The 13647-nt window shown below is 41.8% G+C and overlaps 1 long non-coding RNA gene across 1 annotated transcript in view; it reads right to left on the bottom strand.

Moving 5' to 3' along the window:
* LOC118335374 overlaps positions 1-5598 on the bottom strand; it is a 17465-nt gene extending 11867 nt beyond the window's left edge. Inside the window, exon 1 of the long non-coding RNA XR_004797060.1 lies at positions 5454-5598. This is a non-coding gene — a long non-coding RNA (uncharacterized LOC118335374). The remainder of the gene's footprint in view (positions 1-5453) is intronic.
* Between the last annotated feature and the right edge of the window lie 8049 nt (positions 5599-13647).

Here is a 13647-nt window from a genome sequence, read left to right as displayed (position 1 = left end):
CTAAATGTAATACTCTTATCCAGGCTGAGATGTGCCTGATATGGCTTATCTCACTATCTACAGACTCAGGGACACCAGGGGCTGGATGGTGCAATAACAAATATCCTCATTTGTAAAATATGTGTTTATTCTCTGAATCAAGCCTCTTCCCCTCACCACTAACCCACTTCCTGAAATAGATCTGCTCCATTCACTCTCTGAAGTGTTCCAAAGAGAAAAAGCGCTTCTGGCTGCCCATGTCCTACATAATGTAATTATGTAAACCAAACCAAGAGAAAAAACCCGCACACCACACAATCTACCACGCAATCAATGGCAGATGATCATTGACAGAGCTATAAATTCACAGAAATGTGTTGACGCAGTTATGGTCAAATATGGTGCTGCTGTTCTTATCCCAGGGATAAGGATGTTTCCTGGAATACAATCAGCATCAGTGTTTTGTTAATGTTTAAAATGTGTTTTTATCTATAAAAGAGTTAAAGAGGTCTTTAAGCACCAAGAGGAGCATGTAAGAGAGCCCTCCACTGCGTCTTCTCTGACAGTGGATTGCTTTCTGGACACCAAAATGACAACGGGTATTTTCTGGCCGTTCAACAAAACCATTTGGTGTTTCAATCCTCATGAAATGCCCCTTGAAAGCTTTGCTCATCACTCTGTGGTAGGCAATGGACCGCTATCATGATATTTTCACTCATATACACACACACACACACACTCAGACCCTTCACATGTAGGATGGACTGATGTTCAGTGCATTGCAGGCTAAGCATTGCAGTTGTATGTTTCACAGAATATTCATTTTAAAATCTATATTAGCGTGAAGGTCTAAAAGTGAAAAAGGTTGAGAAGAGCTGAGAAGAAGAGAGCTTAGATAGTGAAAGAGAAGACCTAATGTCAGTTCAGTGTGAAAGAACAGCTTTGCATGTCTTATCTCTATTGCAGCATGTCTGTAACACAGCTCATTGGTCCAGCCATTAAAGGGGAACTGATTTATACCCTAGTCTTGATCACTAGAAGTCCCCGAGTACTGTCGATAGGAAATATAACGACCAGAATTGGTTCTAGCAAACTGGAGATCCTGCAGCTAATGGCCAGAGCTCCCAGTTAGTTATAATACACTTCTTGGGGGCATCTCCTAGTGCTTTTGCTCCTCTTAAAACCAAAATGTAATTAAAATGTTGTGCACATGTCAGGGCCCTTACGTGTACAACAACATGGCTTTTCAACTCATACGATTGTTGGCAGAAACGCATACAAAACTGTACTGTCGCTACCTGTTTTTTCGCACCGCTGCGTTCACGAAAGCCAGAAACGATCGATCACAGAGATAATGGCTTTTCGGCGACGAAAAAGTTTATTTCCCCCTCAAAAATGTCCATGTTTCACACACTAGTCTCCGATTTTAAGCACTTCCTGCCCCAGCAAATTCTTCTTCGTGGTTTCCCTCCAACAAGTGAAATCCCATGGGACTTAAGAGGAGCTTATTTTCCTTTCATCTGATAATAGTATGGGACTAAGATTTATGTCAGACCAAATACCCGGGTATCACTCTATTTCAGATACAATGGTGATAAATTGAGTTTCGATGAGTTTAATCTCCACTACGTCCCTGGCCATAACTCTTCACGGAGCTCAATACCTTCTCCATTTAAGTTCCTAATTATAGGATCTTTTTAGCAATATAATTTCAGTGAAACTACGTGTGACAAAAGAACATGACTTTTAACCCTAAGGGTGGCATTATGTTAGAAAAGAACAAGTTTGTACAGCTTGTTGTCTGATCACTTCAAGGCAACAGTGTTTATAGCCTACCGCCACGCTCGATTGCGTCATAGAGAAGGGCAACACTCTGTGATAGTTCAAATGGGGAACACGGGACACACTTTCCGATAATCTCTCCTGCAAGGCATTCATAGTGTTGCATTCAGTTGTAAATACAAAAAGTTACAGAAATAGGTGTGTTACGGGTAAAAAAAAAAGAGCTAGAGAGAGAGGTTCAATCACTGCATGAAGGGGGTGTGAATGTTGGATCATTGGTTTTAGGAATTTAAAGAAATTGTTGGACTCAGCCCCAATTCTGACGTAAAAAAAAGGAGCTGGGGAAAGAGGTTTCTGAAGCTATTAGGCCATCCTACAAGTATATCAAATGGAGTATACTGGCTGCTTTATTTTTTAAATCTTGCGGGGTATATTTCTTAAGATCGAAAAAGTAGAGTAGAGAGAGAAAATTCTAACCTAATGCTCGTGTTACATAGTGAAGATCAATAATGAACACTTGTGGTACCTACACTGGTGATTTCACTTGTTCTGACTGATTAGAGCTCTTCTCAGGGCTGTGTGTGCGTGTGTGCCAATTGTGGGTGATCAACATGTGCCTTACTCTATAGTTTGTTTTGTTGCAACAGCCAAGGTGGGACAAATTACACTTTTATAATTCTTATTGGTGCATGGAGATGGGTGACGGGTATGTAATTCCCAGGATAGGTTAGTCCACCTACAACATGAGCAGAGGTCTAATCTGCCAGAATAAGCGAAATGTTTCATTTAAAACAAAATCATATGTTCCCCTTCGCCAAAAAATACTTTTTTCTGATCTTGTGATATGATCAAAAGCTTCACAACAGCTACCAAATAGACATTGAGGTGAGATTATTTTGTCACTGTTCCAAAGTTAAAAAAACAACAAAAAAACAGTTTTGTCGACATTCTAATTATTCAAAGCTAGAATAATAAGACCCATTGGTAAGCACAGTACTACAGTGCCATTCTACACTGTTTACAGTAGTTGTACATTTTCTTATTTTTTATCTTACTTTTATCATCCTCCCATTTTTGCCAACGGATGTCAATAAATGAAACTATCATTGTGGGTAAGAATATACCAGTGTTTCAATCCACAGAAATTCTTTTTTTTAAAGTTATTTTTTGGCCTTTTATTGCCTTTATTTGATAGTGACAGCCGAAGATAGACAGGAAAAGTGTGTAGAGAGAGAGGGGATGATGCGCAGCAAAGGGCCGCAGGTCAGATTCGAGCCCTCGGCCGCTGCAGCAACTCCGTACANNACTGAGCTAACCGGGCGCCCAATCCATAGAATTTCTATAGACAAAATGGACACCTACCAACAATATTACTGCTCCTATTAAACAATTTAAAGAAAAATGTAAAAAAAAAATGAATTCTTGTCCACAGAGATTTTCTCATTAAACAGTAAGATAATTAAAGATGGAATCTGTCCTTGAAATATTAGATAATAAATTTCAAGACGATGAGATATTTCTTAGGTTCAGGTTTCATATCAATCAACTGCTCCAAAACATCAAGCACATTCGTGCAAAGCTTTTCAAGTTTCCATGAGCCATTCTACAATTTTAGAGCAAGATTTCAGTTTTTTCTAACTGAGCTGCTGCTGATTAACGAGAGATAGTGAACTCATTCAGTGTTTTATATTCTTTTTCGGTGATTTCTCAGAAGTGGTTGAGTGGCTTTGAGTGGTTAAAGCTCGTCTGTCCTCATGCAACCCCTCCATCATGAAGTAGAGGCTAGCAGATAGACAGATAGATAGATAAGTGTAGTGAATTGGTGGAAAACGTGAGAGAGAGAGACAGAAATACAACAAGTGAGAGGGAAAGCAAGCGAGCGAGAGAAAAATTGCCCTTGTGCTCTGCTTTAGATTCCGGTCACGTTCTGCTCTGTCCCCAGACGTTAAAAGTGTGTCCATAGTTTGGGCGACCGGGGGAGTGATTGGAAATGTCAGCTGACAACAGCACTTTTCACTGACACTCTGAGAACTGGCACAGAGACAGGGGGGAAAGGAGGGGGTGAGGAGGATGACAGAATAGGAAGGGAGAGGATGGTGCTGGTGGGCGGGTTGTTACACAAAAAAAATCCATGCATGGTAACAATAAGGATGAGGATGACATTGATTTGAAAGTGCGTGTGTGTGTGTGTGTGTGTGTTAGTCAGTGTCAAGGGACTGTCCTTCTGTTATTCAACGTAACTGTGTGCATGAATGAAATGCCTGTTTGTGTGCGTCTGTGTGCGCGCATGCGTGCATGTCATGTCAGTGAGTGACAGGAAACTGCCACTCAGTCTATTTCCGAAAGCCGGAGAGATTTGGAAACCTAAGGCTAAGACTGCAGCCCAACAAGCACACACAGGCCCCCTTCTCCCACTGACCTTTCCTAAATGTTACTGGCCACTTGGCACACTGACTGGGCCTCTAATGAAACTTTTATTGGCCCCCATTTTTCACCCTGTTTCTCCAGAACGCCTCCAGGGCTAAGCTGAAATACAACAGGCTTGAACTACAGCTGACACGCAGAAGGGCAAGGTATGGTGAGTGTGTGTGTGTGTGTTATTTTTTATCCGTCTTTTTCTTTACTCCAAAATCCATTAGATCAATTAGAAATGTTTATGACATCATTTAAAGTCCTTACCTGCTGAATATATAGCTTAATATATCATTCTCCAATTACATTTGATAATATCAGGTAATAGCTGTAGGCAAACAAGACCCTCTCTGAGAGAGCTGCTTTATCGTTTGCATTACATTCTGTGTTGACTCTGTTTGCCCACATGGGGACGATTGTGAAAAGAATTTGCAGGATTGGATTTTAGCAAGAAAGATAGGATGACAGGTGCCAAATAGCTGAAGTTAAGCACTAACCACAACCACATCATTCACCAACAGAACCACCAAGAAGAAAAGATATACTCAGCTATATTGCTGTACGGGTAAGCTGTCTTCTAGTGTCATATTGGCATGTTAGTGGAAAAGGACCATTGTTACTGAAGTTGTTAGTAGAAATGGATGGAAACGATGGAAGGCTCCAGAACAGCTGCTGAGGAAATGTTGTGGGGTTGCTTAAAAAAGGTTAAAAATTAATTAATTAAAAAACAATGTTTGAAATGTTTTGATAGAGAGCAAAGGGACATTTACATGAACTGTGTGTGAAAATGAATGTACAAGGAGTTAAAATAAACCATTAACTAAAGTGCAATTACATCCCTATTCCGCCTAATTTTACTATTATGATCATGGAATTAGTGGAGTTTATCTGTAATATTTTCAATAAGAAGTTTCTCAAACTGTTGACATATCTGTTTGAGGGGTTTACATCTTCTGTCGAGACGGGTGGAAGGATATATGCGTGTTTGTCCTTGTGCAGCGTATGTGTGTGTGTGTGTGTGTATGTGTGTGTAGATGACCAGTACAGAAGTGAGCGGATGGGTTAGGCCCAGCTGGGTTGTGTTTTTTCCTCTGAGGAAGCACAGGGGAGGGACAGAGAGGTCAACAGCAAACTGTTGATACTCATTATAAGCTGCTGTTGTACTCACACAAAACTAATTACCACAAGCTGAAATGAACAGAGCAGGAGAACTGGGGAACTGAACTCAAGGATGCATCTGCAGAGCGAGGACGGGGTCAGATAAGTTGAACAGAACTCACGGCTGGCAGAGTTTGATGAGGTCCTGGTCAGTGGTGGCAGGCGGCAGGCCTCTGATGTACAGGTTGGTCTTACTAAGCTGCTCCACTAGCCCTCCTCCATGACCTCCTCCTCCACCTCCACCTCCTCCTTCGGGTGGCCCAGGGCTGGCGGAAGCCAGTGGGCGGGACGCGGAAGGGCAAAGACTGCTGCAGACCGGAGAGAGACGGAGAGCAACAGAGACCGAGAGAGAGAGAGGGAGAGGAGTAGACGACAGAGAGAGAGAGAGAGAGAAGTATAGGAAAAGTTCACTTCAGGTTATTACATGATGAAAAAGTTTAAGCGCCTTTCATTGCCATAATAATCACCAATTTAATAATGCCAACAAATTCTGCCACTCAGTTCTACCCAACGAAACATCATCTTTCTACTGAACTCACATCCTTTTGAATAATCTCTTCCTGCATCACGTCTTCCACCAATATCTTGATTTAACAGGAAGCACATCAAATTAAGGAAGCAGGATATGTGTAATTAGTGCTCATTATGATTATGGTACCAAGTTTTACTATGGGAGCTTCTATCATCAACAATAACAGCCTGTGCTGGGGTGATGTGGCAGCACATTTGATAGAGCTTGCACCCCATCTACAAAGGCAGGAGTCCCTAGCACAATGGCCTGGGTTAATTTCCAACCTGCTGTCCTTTGCTCCATGTCATTTGCATTTACTGTGCATTGGGAAGTTTCTGTCAAGCATCCCGTTATGGGTGCACAAACCAGACCATCCCGGGTTTAATCCAGGCCTGGGCCCTGTGTCACCGTCAACTTACTCAAATGTTTCCTATCAGCCTGCACTGTCCAGTTACACAGCTCAATGCTGACTAAATGACTTAATAAGATGACCATTTCTGGCAGGGAGGAAGGCGAGTGTGAGGATTAATGAGTCCTTGGAACTGATGGTTTCAGAGTGCACACACATCCCTGCCTGCCCCCTGCCTTAGGCTAACTATTAGGTTAAGTTTGGAGGAAGTAAACAAGCCAGATGGCTCATATGACAACAGCGTTCAAAACACTGTGTCTCCTTCTTTGATGTTTGGAGCTAAAAGCCACGCTGGCTCGACGAAGAAATCTGGTCTCAGCATTGGTCCCACTGTAGGGAACTGGTTCAAGACTCCACTGCACTTTGAGAAGATCAGGACAGTTCTACTGTGTGCCACAATGACATGTGAGAATGACATGGAAAGAAAGTGGAGAGAAGGGTGAATGACAGGTGGAAGTGAATGAGCTTGGATGTGTACTGTATTCAGCGGATGTATGTGCACGTGTGTAGACAAATGCTAGCAAGCGTGTTTGAGCCTGTGTGTGTGAGCCGGTGTTTGTGATAATGACAGGTTGTCACCACACAGCGATGTGGAGCCTTCGCCAGCTCTGATATTAATCCATTACCTGTACTTCCCTCAACTGACACAAAATTCCTGGCGCACACCTACACACACACACACACACACACACACACACACACAAGCATGCTGTCAGCTCAGAAAGGCCGCGCTAACAGGATTCAACACATGCACGGCAGACATGCAGCAGTAAAAGGAGATGGTGCCTGTGGAGTAGTGTCATTTACAGGCCAGTGCTTTACACTAACAGCCCAGAATGAGCCTATATGCCTCAACAAAAACAGGACAGAATACAGAGATGAAAAAAGCCTACACTAGGCAATACTTTATTTTAACGGCTGGGATGAATCCTACTCTATATTGCCTGTCTCCTAGAGCCCTTACATTTGCAGTTTGGTATTTTTTCCCGAAACATCTCCCAATACTGTATTCACTGTGAAAATATTGTCCCTGGGTCTGCATGCTACTGACAATACAGATGTGAAAAATGTATAAAACATTAGTTAATGCTTTAGGTCATTTATTAATAAAAACTAAAACATTTTGGCAACAGACAGCAAGGTTCCCTCATTCCTGAAACTTGTTATTTGTGTACAAACAAGACTAAGTTTATGTTCAGGCCAACTTGAGCCCTGGGTGAGAAAATACAGCCCTCTCATTCATTTGAATTGAGCAAGTCCATTGTCACAGTGGGGGTACCAACATAGGGTCTGGAAAAACAACACTGAGTTGCAAGTTGAACTTGGCTCAACTGTTGCTGCAATAACATAACATCAGCCATCAATCAAATACATACAACTGTACATTCCTACTTTGTAGATTCCTTTGTAACATGAACACAATATTCTTGTTGTTGACCTTGTGACAAAAGATACAACAGTTGTTGCTGGGATAACTTTCCAGAGTTTTTTAAAGAAAAAATGACAATCCTACGTAGTATTACAAACAGTGCAGGGTTTTGCTGTCTGATAAGCCCCTGAACAAATCAAATCTGTTACTCAATCAGGACTTCCTGGATCATGTTTCATTGTCTCACCTACACAGCCACCAATGCAGCCCCCTGTGTTTTGTCCATATCATGACTGTAAGAAGTGACAAGAAAAGGTTAACTCTCATATTCTAAATTCTTATTTAAGACAGGTTTTCAGTTGCTAGAAAACAGACACACTGAGCAACGCATCAAAACTCAAGACTCCTCCAGAGAAGTTGCTCAGTGCCCAGCGGTGTGCGATATGTACTGAGAAGTGCATGTGTGTGTTTTCATGTGGTCTCTGTGATCATGATAATAAAAACCTCACTGCTTCAAAGCCTGAACTGTGCTTGGGGCTGATTTGCTATGAGCCTTTTAACAATGGGTTTGTTTACTGACCACCTCTGAAAAATAACATGGATACATGTTTGACAGGAAGCGTCAGATACAAATAAAAGACAGCAGGCTCCGTGCGAAAGAGAATAAAAGCTATAACATGCTTCAGATAAGACACAATGCCGGTACATGCAATATAAACACACACAAAAACAACACTGACAGTATTTATTCACACACAAACACACACACATACACACACACTGTCAGCCTTATTGCACTAATATCATTCCTCCATGACTCGGAGCACAAAAGAGCCCTTTTCACTCACACATACACACAGACTTAGATGTCCAGGTATGCACAAATGTAAAAAATCTCTCTCTTTCCTCTCACTCGCTGACACAACACACACACACACACACACACACACACACACCTGATCAAAGGCCTTGCCCAGGAAACCTCTTTCAGCCAATTTGTGCAGCTGTCAGGGTCGGGCCGATAGTGAGCTGTGTATGTAATGTGTCAGAGACTGTGATAGGGAAATCCTTTGAAACACTGAAATCTCTCTCTCTCTCTCCCTCTCTCTCCCTCCCTCTCTCTCTCTCTTTGGCAATCACGTTTTTTCCTCTCTTTTCCCTCTCTCACTCACTGTCAAATCGACTCCACCATCGCTCAATCTCTTGCTCTTTTCACCTCTATCCCTCCACTTTCCACATACTCGCATTATTCCTCCCACCCTGTCCTCCTCCCTTTCTCCCGGTTTCTCTCTTTTAAGGATTACTCTGCAGTCGGAGTGTGTGGACTGAAGGCTGCCTCTCAGCTGGTATTGTTGACACACTTAGTACAGTGGAGCAGCTCTCGCAGTGGGAAAAAGGCTTCGAGGCAGCCACACAAACTGTCACACAAAGCAAACACAGCCACCGAGTTTTTGTAGATTTCATGCGTGGCTCAGCCTGTGAACAGTAACACTCTGCAAAACATTGCTGCATGGTGTCATATATGTGCATGCTGCAGACTACCTGACGTTTGAATGGATGGTAAACTGCAAAGCAGGCAGAGAACAGAGGAAAACTATTTATGTTTTCTCAAGACAATGTAAAAAAGCAATTCATTTGCAATAAGCTATACAATACAGCTGTAACAGCATTATTTGCATCACCTTGAACAAGTCAGCAACTGCATATAGGTCTATTACATAACATATAAATTTGCTGTTGCCTTGAAGTCTAACCTTCTGTACCAATGGGCGACAAACTAACGGAAAAACACTAAGCCCAACCTATCTAACACACTTAGCTTTGTATTTTTTTGACGTATGTGGTTATTGCTAGGATTCAATGAATCAAACAAATGTTCAATCTCTTTTTCTGTGAAACAACTGCTTGCTTTGGTCTCGTTTTGCATTTTTGTGAAATGTGCCGTTCCAGAGGCTAGTTGGTGAACTACGTAGGCGATATTTTTTTCTCTGTACTGGGCTAGTTACTCAGGTGGCATATTGTTCTCAGGACTGTACATCATGTCATTCAATAAAGAGTTAATGAAGAAGTCAAATTTCACAAAACTAGCAAGCTTGCTATCTGTCATTTGAAAAGCTTGTTAACTGAGTCACTAATGGGATAAGTTCACACAGTTTATTAAGAAAATGTTTTTGTACCATCGATTCCTGTCCTATGACTGTCTTCAAACCATTTTGTGGTGCAGTTTATATTCAGACTAGACCTTTGTTGGACAGAGACAGCTTAAGAAAGACAGGAAACCGGAGGAGAGAGATGCAGCAAAGAGCGGGGGGGATGCAATCGAACCTGGCCCGCTGTGGTAAGCCTTAGCACATGGGGCGCAAGTGACCTACAAGGGCACCCCCCATCCCCCATGCACTACTTTATACAGGGCTAGGTAAGTACATGTGACACACACTAAACACACACTCAGATGGCTGAAACTAAATTCACATGCATGCACACACACACTTGCAAGTACAGTCTATATATAGCCCTCTCGAGTTCTCTACTTTCCAAACAATGAGTAGCTCCTGGAAAGCCCTGAAATTGGGTTTCAACTGACCCCACACACACTCACACATACAACCACAGCTCAGTTCTTTTCAGAGTAGCTGTAAAATTAGGGTGACCTTGCAGTGGTCAGGTTTACCCTGTTTTCAGCAACAGTGATGTTCGTTATTGCATACTGAGCCTCTCTGATATGTGTCAGTGTGTTGCTGTTGTATCTATGCACATTGACCTTTGTTTGAACAATACAGAAATAAAAGACAGACAGAGAGAGACACACCAAGTGTAAGACAGAAACATGGCTCGAAAGATTACAGTAATAGCCAACAATGAGTCCATTCATCTGCTGCTATAACTGTTCTATACGTTTAACAAGGCTCAGCTATGGTAATAAGCTCCTCCATGTGCATTTAATATGCTGCAACACAATGTGTCTCACTCGTCTGGGCGCCTATGTGAAGACATTAACAAGCTGTATTCTGTGTCCATTATAGATGCAGGGATGGAAAGACTCACTAAGTGATGGTAGAAAGGAAGGAGAGTAGAGGAGTTGCACAGTCCCAGTGAGGAGTGAACCTTGGGTAAAAGGTAGGAAGGAAGGGATAAAGAGATGAGAGAGAGACGGTGAAAGAAAAGGCGGCAGAGAAAAGAATAGAGAGATGGTGAAAGAGGGATGGCTGATGAAGGGAACTGAGTGAGGAAGGATAAGGGGAAAGAGGATGGGACATGGTAGAGCGGGTTGTTCCGGCCTCTTCTGATGCTTCCTGAAACACAGAGGAAAGAATGCGGGCTATTTTTGGGTCCAGCTCTGAGATTCTCTTACTCTCTGTGCCTCTAAACACAGCAGCGGAAGGGTTTAAGGAAGAGCTTATGAATACATTGGAATGGAAACATGGCTCCCAATATACCGTCCCCGTTTGGAGATTACACAAGCAGCTAAATTAAGCCTGGGCTTCTGCTTTTGTTGGAAACCTTAAAAAGACAACAAATCATCTTTCACAGAATTTACAAAAGATTGTTGGTTTGCCAAACTGTCATGTCCAGGTCATGTTTGATTGGAAGATGCAGCCTCAGGGTGTTACAATCCCCACAAAGAAAACAAATATTTTAAATAATTAAAGTAAAGGAAGGAAAATGGCATATTTGTAATAGGGGAAGCAGTGGAGACTGCAGCAAGTTCAGTTAATGCTGTGTACAAGTATAAATAGCCTTTAAGACAGGCCTAATGATATCCAATACGGGATGCTTACAGGTTTCCAAGTGTCAAGTTGAAGAATGTGTAGGCTTGAGGTATAGCCTGTGATTAGGCTGGAGAGTAAATGATATGTGTGGGGAAATCACACCTGAGCGCTATTTCATAAAATCATTTCCAGTTTGTTCCACGAGAAGGTGGAATTCCAGAAAGAGGATGTAGTGCACTGATATTCGCGTTACTAAGAGTAAAGGCTGATTGCTTTAACACAATGTCTGCATGTTTTATTAAGTTAAAAAAAAACACTTTTAAAGACCTCTTTCATGCCACTTACAATGATTATCTGAACAAATCTGCAGTTAAAAAACATGTCAGACATCAATCTAGATTTAACTATACCCGTGAGCTAATACAGCTATAATTATTGTAATTTAAGGCTGTTTAAGTTTTTCAGGACCTGCAGACACTCAGACAGTTTTTTGAGGCAGAAATAACTGGGTATCATGTTTTACCAGGGTGTCTGCAAGTTTCATCAGCCTAGATTTAATATCTTTCTAAGGTCAATCAGCATGGAAAAAAGATCACTTCAATTAGTAATGCAGGAAGTTGACCCTTTAGAATATAGTCTACATGACCTATTGCATTTCTCATCAGAAGAATGGTGCAACACCAAACCAGGACATTTGTATGTCTTCGATTTAAAAGATATAATGTAAAGGAGTACATTTACCGGGTAAAAAAAATACTGCTTGGAAAATTGCTAATCTTTTTCATCAAGATTTTTCCCTTGACCCACATAATAAAAACTCATTCTGTCAGTTATTCCTGACATAAAGCCTCCTCTTCCTGCATTTCAGAACTAGCAGTCGGATAAAGGCACTTACACTAATGCAGATCTCTCATTCTGCACTTGTATGCTGTCTGTTCATCTATCCGCCATTACATTTCATGTACTTCCACTTTCATTCTCTATGGAATTCTTGTTTATCTCTCACCTCTCCCCTAATTTCCTCTCCTCTCTCATCACTCTCCCAGTCCTCTTCCCAAATGTCTCCTTCCCCGTTTCTCTCTGTCTCCTCAGAAGATCAGGTCGTCTAGGTTGCTTCCCAGTGGAACACCGTGTTCCAGCAGTCTACCTCTCTATCTCTCTTGTTAACATCAGTAACAACAGCATCAACAACACTTGGGCTGTCATAAACAAGTTGCACAAACATCCCAGGGGGACATCCAGTTTGGGCTTGGTACTGTCTGACCTGCTGGGAGATAAGGAGATGATGGAGAGACTGTGGTGAGTTGCTGAACTCTCAACAAATTCCTGTGGCTGGGTTTTTGAGCAGGTCAGAGAAAGGGGAGGTGCAGGCCATGTGTGAGTTTACAGGCAAGCTGTTTAACTGGAGATTGATGTGAATCTGCATTAAGCTGCAAGGCAATTGTTCTTTGGGTCAAGCCTGTGCTTGTGTGTGTGTGCATGCGTGCATGAGGTTGAGCAACAACTGCGTCTATATTTGGCCATATTCTGTATGTGTGTGTTTAATTGTTCACATAATGTGATTCTAGAGCTTCAATTGTGTAAGTGTTGGTACAATTTTTACACATATTTGTATCAAAGTCAATCAATTCTAAAACGTGTATACAACCACCTATTAAATTCAATTTTTTTCAGTTTAAATGACCTCACTGGCTTGATGGCCAAGTACAGATTTTTCTTACTGTTCCTAACCACAAGTCTGCTAATGCACATATCTCATGTTAAACATATGTACTATGAATATGTTGGCTCAAGTCACAAAGTTATTTTCTTGCACATGTGCTGCCTTTCCTGTCTGCAACAATCACAGTAAGTAATCGAACTACAACAAAGCGGCTGACCTTGTTCTCTCTTTCTAAAAGTAAAACCCTTCCTGAGTGACGTCCAAGAAAAAGCATTCCACTGCATTATACTTCAAAACCCACCCCGGTGATTTTTCCTCCTCCTCTCTGAGTATATTCCAAAAAAAAAAACATATGCTACATTCTTCCTTCTTAATTGCATGACCTCTAGCATGCAAGTTACAAAAAGGGAAAAAAAAACATGCATATTGAAGAGGCGCTTTGCACAAAGCTCTTTTATTATGTATATTTATGCAAATGACACGTTAGTTTATTCAAGAAAGTCTCTCTCGCTCCTCCTCTCATTGCCCTTTGGTCAGTGTCTCTACCCTGCAGTATGCACGATGAGCGGCAGCAGACTGGGTTTGTGATTGGTTATATACAGACCTATATAGGAAAGGAAAGTATGGAGATTTCATTGTTCTTCAGTGACTCCC

Source organism: Morone saxatilis, unplaced genomic scaffold, assembly GCF_004916995.1.
Source record: "Morone saxatilis isolate NCDOM2014 unplaced genomic scaffold, NCSU_SB_2.0 Contig24, whole genome shotgun sequence".
Lineage (NCBI taxonomy): Eukaryota > Metazoa > Chordata > Actinopteri > Moronidae > Morone > Morone saxatilis.
Note: the sequence above shows the minus strand (reverse complement) of the source record. Positions and strands in the feature narration are given on the sequence as shown.